The following is a 6,936-nucleotide window of genomic DNA, read 5'->3' as shown; positions in this document are numbered from 1 at the left end:
AAAGAGTTCTCATTACCAGTATTGTCTAAATTTTTATTACAATTTTAACTTTTTTATTTGTTCATACATGTTCACATATTTTTATAGTTTCTATTTGTATTTATTTTTACTACAGTTATTTACTTTATCCACACCCATACATACATTTTATACCTAAACATACATTCAGTTTGTAAAATTCAGTAAAGGTAGTAAAACATAAACTGGATGTTGCTGGTAATATAATTCATGATCCCAAAGGTCAAAAAAAAGACCCAACATTATCCTAATTATCACCCCCTTCCCCGCGCACACCCCAAAATCCTGACCCCTCATTTCCTGGGACTCTCTTGATGAAACATCAGCTGGGTTAAATCTGACTCTCCCACTGAAGGGGGCTGGGAAAATCACAAGCCACGTGGACCTGACGGGTCTCACTTCAGTTTCTGACCATGAACCTCAAGAGGCAAATCGTCCTGCCCAGGCCACACTATGCTTCCCTCTTCTGTCCACTACCCTGTGTCCAGAAGGCCATTTCCTTCTTCCTCCTCTTTCCCCCAGAGCTGCCCCATCTTCTTTACCTTTCTACCTACTACCTGAGATCCATGGCCAGTCCCTCCTCACCCATTCAAGGCATGGCTCTGTAACTCTCCTCTCTGGCCTGCATCATCAGTTTTCACTCTACAGAGATCTTCTTCAACAGCTGTTACCTCTCCCAGCTGAGAAGAACAAATGAAAATGTCCTTGGCTTGCACGTACTTCTGCCAGCATCTGCCCCATTTCTGGTCTACACTTGTCTCTAATTCCTCCCCACCCACCCTCGCTCATTTGCAGCCATGCTTTTCGCACACGGTTCTGATAAATTGCTCTTCACAAGGTTGCAGATCATTTCCACCTAGATCTCACTACCAGCCCTAAGTCACCCCCGTCTTGGTCAGTCTTTTCTCCTTGTAACATTTCCCTCCTTGGATTCCAGGATACTAACTCCTAGTCCTCCTTCTTCTACCTCCTTAAACATTCCTTCTCTGTCTCTTTTGCTGGCTCCTCTTCTCCATGACCTTCTTTTCCCCTCTACCTCTCCTGGCTTCCTTGGCGACTGCTCATTCAGAGCTCCTCCCACCCCTTCCCGGCAAGTAGAAGACCATATGTGACTGGCTCTTGCCAACGGGCTGTGAGCAGAAGAGACAGGTCACTTCCCAGCAGAGCCTGCCACACGACTCTCCAGCTGTCTTTTCTCCTGCTGCAGCTATTTGCAGAAATCCTCGTGTTGACGTGCGGGACCAAAAAACCAAAGCAGCCTGATCACTGAGTCACCCTATGAAAGACAGATGTCCTGGAAATGAGCCCAGACCTCCATCAGGCTTCATATGATTGAGCAATAAACTTCTGTGTATCCAGCCACTGGGATTTGGGAGCTAGTTGTTACCGACGCAGAAGCCTATCCTATCCTGACCAATACAGTCACCTTAACCAGTCTTACAGCTTTCAAAACTATCTGTCTGCCAACAACACAGGTTTATAGATCCAGCCAAATTTGTCTCCGAGCCTCCAGACTCAGATATCCAAGTGCCTATTCAACACCTCCATCTGAGATGTTAAACAACTCAAACTTAATGTATTCAAAACCGAATTCTTGATTTTACCCCATAGCACTTCTCATTCTAGCTGGTGGCAATTCTAGTAACCACTGTAGTCCACTGCTACGATCCTGATCCCAGCCACTGTCACCTGTTACCTGGATCACTACAGCGCCTCCTGCTAGGTCTCCTGCCTCTACCTATAGATCTATTTCTATACCATCTGTACCTATGCAATCTCCTTCTAGCAGGTCAGACAGAGAGATCCTTTTATAACTTAAGTCAGATCAAGTCTTTCTTCTGTCTCAAAACCCTAGAATGATTTCCCATTTTAGGTAGAGTAAAACCAAAGTCTTTACTGTGACTGCAAGACCCTAAAGGATCTAGAGCTTTTAGCCACCAGAACCCCCCCCCCCACACACACACACACACACCCAGGGCATCTGGGTGGCTCAGTTAGTTAAGCATCGGCCTTCAGCTCAGGTCATGATCTTGCTGTTTGAGAGTTTGAGCCCCATGTTGGGCTCTGTGCTAACAGCTCGGAGCCTGGAGCCTGCTTCCAATTCTGTATCTCCCTCTCTCTCTCTCTGGCCCTCTCCTGCTCTCTCTCTCTCTCTCTCCCTCTCTCAAAAATAAATAGACATTAAAAAAATTTTTTAAAGAACCCCAGAACCCATTCTGCACCAGTTGCCCCAACGTTCTTGCTCTTCATCCAACATGTAAGGCACACTCCTTTTTTAAGGTATTTATACTAGCTGCTTCCTAGAACATTCCTTCTCCACCCTGAAAAATTCACTCCTTCACCTTATTTTCTTAAATCTTACCTTCCCAAGAAGTTCACCCTGAAACCCCTACTTAAAATTACAGAAGCTTCCCATCTCACTGCCTCCAGTCCTTCTGACCCTATTCTCCTTGTCTCTTTCTTCCTTAATACATATCACCTTCATCTATATTTACAAAATCTACTTCTTTATTTTTATGTCTCCTCATGCTAAAACGTAAGTTCCATGAAGGTAGGGTTCTTTGTATTGTGCATTGAAAAACCCTAAATGCTTATATTGGGGCACAGAGGAGGTCCTCAAACATTTGTCAAATAAATATGTAAACAAATAACTCTCCAGACACAATAAAATATTATTCATGAAAAGAAAAACCAACCTGGAAAACAATGGATAATAGTAGCTCCAAAATGAAAAAAAGGAAAATAGTGATACAAGATACAATACATGAAAACTTCCCCTATCTGAAAAAATAGTTTAATTTTCCAGTTGAAAATGTCAAGCTAAGTACCAAGTAGACGTCACTTATTTTATTTTATTATTTTAAGTAACCTCTATACCCAACATGGGGCTCGAACTCAAACCCAATATCAAGAGTTGCACACTCTACTGACTAAGCCAGCCAGGTGCCCCCACAGTAAATAGGAGTGCCTGGGTGGCTCAGTCAGTTAAGCATTAAGAGTCTGACTTTTGCTCAGGTCACGATCTTGCGGTCTGTGAGTTTGAGCCCCGTGTCGGGCTCTGTGCTCATGGCTCATAGCCTGGAGCCTGATACAGATTCTGTATCTCCCTCTCTCTCTGCCCCTCCCCTCTCACTCTCACTCTCTCTCTCTATCTCTCTCTCAAAAGCAAATAAACATTAAAAAGAAGAAAAGTTTTAAAAAGAAAATAAAATAAAGTCATAAATATAAACATTTCCCGTGGAATTTTTAAACTACAGTGATCAAAAGAAAATCTTACAGTCTTCCAGAAAGAATGAACAAGATACTTATCAGAGAAAATCACACTTCCAATGTATTCCTCAGAAAGTCCACCATAAATTTCCTTTCTGATTAAATCATTCAAGAATATTCTTATCAACATTAAAATTAAATCAAAACAATAACCTCAAGCTAAGAGAAGACAAAGTATACAATAAATACTGATAAATGATAAAGCTAATAAAAATATAACCTGCTTGGGGCACCTAGGTGGTTCAGTCGGTTAAGCATCCAACTCTTGGTTTTGGCTCAGGTAATGATCTCACATTCATGAGTTCAAGCCCAGCATTAGGCTCTGCACTGGTAGCACGGAGCCTGCTTGGGAGACTCTCTCTCCCTCACTCTGCCCTTCCTCCCCCCCGCCCCCACCACAAGGAAGGAGGGAGGGAAAGAAAGAAAGAAACTAAGAAAGGTTAGAAAGCAAATAATATATTACTAAATAACCCTTAGTAGAAAGCAAATTAAGGAATATTTTAAAACTGAACCAGAGAGATGTCAAAATTTTGGGGGTGCAAGTCAGGGTACTTGAAATAAAATATATATCTCCTAAAGCATTTATTGGAAAAGAAATATTAAAAATAAATGAAATAGGAGCACGGGGGGGTGGAGTTCGAACCCCACGTTGGGTGTAGAGATAAATAAGTGAATAAATGAATGAATGTAATAAGCATTTAATTCAAAACACTGGGAGAAGAACAACAGACCAAATCCAAGGAAACTAGAAAGGGAGACAATGAAGATAATTGCAGATAAAAAAAGATAATAGAAAAGACTCATAAAAATGACAGATATTCATAAATTACAAAATACCAATAATTTTTAAACTTAGACAAAAATGATACACTCACAGACAAAATTTAAAAGACCAAAACTGCACAAGAAGGACAGATAATTGACTAGATGAATAATTCTGTCCCAGTTGAAATGGCGGTCAAACACCCCCTCCCACGAAGACTAGACAAGTAGCAAAAAAAAGCCTGGCTCTGGCACAAATATTTTTTACAGGTGAATCCTTTCAGACTTACAAGCAAGAATTAGCTCTTCTCTTATTAGTGTAAGTTCTCACGAAGTGCACAATGTAATGCAGGATCCACTGGTCCCTTGTGGCTGTGAGCCCTTGAAATGTGGCTAATAGGATTGGCAAAGTGAATTTTTACTTTTAGTTCACGTTCATTAAGTTTAAATTTAATGGGGTGCCTGGGTGGCTCAGTCAGTCGAGCCTCCGAGTTCAACTCAGGTCATGATTTCACGGTTCATGAATTCAAGCCCCGAGTTAGGCTCTGTGCCGACAGTGCTGACCCTGAAGCCTGCTTTGGATTCTGTGTCTCCCTCTCTCTGTCTCTGCCCCTCCCCCACTCACGCTGTCTTTCTCTGTCTCTCCAAAACGAATAAAAGTTAAAAAAAATTTTTTTTAAGTTTAAGTTTAATGGAACAACTGATATTGAATTCCATTATTGGAAAACATTTTTAATGCCATGAGGTTCGGTATTTCTTAAACTGAGTCAGTCATGAAACCTTTTTAGTTTTTTTTTTTTTTTTAATTTACATGAAGTAAGGTATAATGCATTACTTTTGGCATGCAGTTCTGTGAGTTTCGATTAAATGCATCAGACCATGTAACCAACATCATATGTAGGAGGCAGAACAGTTCTCTAGCCCCACGACTGTCCCTCATAATTCTCCTTTTTAGCAAAACCTTTCCTCCACCAGTCACCCCTAGCAACCTTATCTATTCTCTGTCCTCACAGTTTTGCCTTTTCCAGAATGTCATATAAATGGACTCCTACGTTGCAGCCTATGGATGCACCTATTTGAAATGTTTCCAGACGTTTGAAACAACTACGTATGTAGACCTACTTTTTCAACTATAAATGTAAGAAATCTAAATGCATAACACATATTTCTTATGAAAATATCCAAATTAATTACATTCATTCACACTTGCATAAACCAACACAAAACTAATTTAAAAATTTTTTTTTAATGTTTATTTATTTTTGAGACAGAGAGAGACAGAGCGCGAGCGGGGAGGGGCAGAGAAAGAGGGAGACACAGAATCTGAAACAGGCTCCAGGCTCTGAGCTGTCAGCACAGAACCCAACGCAGGGCTTGAACCCACGAACTGCGAGATCATGACCTCAGTCGAAGTTGGATGCTCAACCAACTGAGCCACCCAGGTGCCCCAACACAAAACTAATTTAAATAAGACACCACACGCAATGGCAAATATATATGTGAATATAACACCTATTTATAGAGTAACCCATACATACAAGGTCACAATGGAGAAAACTTTTAACGCTCTTTTAAAGGACGTAAAAGATCCTCTGAAGAAGCAGAGAAACACTCTAAGGTCTCCCTCAAATTAATCTATAAATGTAATGCAATTCCACTATAATTCCCACTGGATTTATTACAGAACTTGATACACTTACCCTGAAATCCTGATCCTAGTTATGGCAGACTAGTCTATTCAAACAAAGCTTCCCACCAGGAAAAATTTAAATGTGACTTCAAATGTCTCTTAGATTTTCTTAAAAACACTTAGGGGGTGGGGGGCGCACTACCTGCATGGTGCAGTCAGTTAAGCATCTGACTCTTAATCTTGGCTCAGGTCATGATCTCGAAGTTTGTGGGTTCGAGCCCCACGCCAGGCTCTGTGCTGATGGTGCAGAGCCTGCTTGGAATTCTGTCTCTCCTTCTCTCTGCCCCTCCCCTGCTTGTGCTCTCTAAACAAAGAAAGAAAGAAAGAAATCAATAAACTTAAAAATTTTTTGAAACAGACAAGAGATTCTGTTACAAGTAAGATGGAGCGAACACAGTCCACTTTGTCTCTCCCACTGAATGCAGCTAAAACGCTGGACACAATCCATGTCACAGCTCTCTGAGGGTTCTGAAAAATAAGTGGCGGTGGACACATAGGAGAAGAAACTGACGATCAGTTGCCTGGGATCTTTTGGTCCCCATATCTCCTGGTCTGGATTCAAGGGCAACATAAATCCTAGAACTGCAACCCCGGGCACCAACAAAACTTGCTCCCAGAGAAGAAAACAAAATGCTACCAGAGAAGCCCTCCTTTATCTACAGAGCAAGCAGAGAACCCCTAAGAGACAGAGAGAATGGGGACTATCCCCTGGGTGGGTTGGTTGGTTGCTTGCTTGCTTGCTTGCTTGGTGTTTTTCCCTGGGCCCTGGCCCCTGGTAAGCTCAGTCCTGAAGCTGGCGCCCCTTGCTTTCTTACTTGCCTCTCCCCTCCCACCACTCACCACAAAGGCAAACCTCTCCACGGAAAGTGTACAGAGAGGGAAGACCACAGCCCCAGTTCTCCAGCCAGAGGACAGGGAAGGGGATTTCTGGGAGTGAGTGTAGAAGAGATTGTGAAGAGAGGGAGACTTAGATAATAATCCTATAGGGGCTCCTGGGTGGTGCAGTCGGTTAAGCATCTGACTCTTGATCTTGGCCAGGTCATGATCTCCCGGTTCATGGGTTCGAGCCCCACAAATCGACACTGCATAGATGGCGCACAGAGCCTGCTTGGAATTGGGTCTCTCCTTCTCTCTGCCCCTCCCCTGCTTGTGCTCTCTCTCTCTCTTTCTGTCTCAAAATAAATAAGCCTAAAAAA

This window comes from Felis catus, chromosome A1 (assembly GCF_018350175.1).
Source record: "Felis catus isolate Fca126 chromosome A1, F.catus_Fca126_mat1.0, whole genome shotgun sequence".
Lineage (NCBI taxonomy): Eukaryota > Metazoa > Chordata > Mammalia > Carnivora > Felidae > Felis > Felis catus.
Note: the sequence above shows the minus strand (reverse complement) of the source record.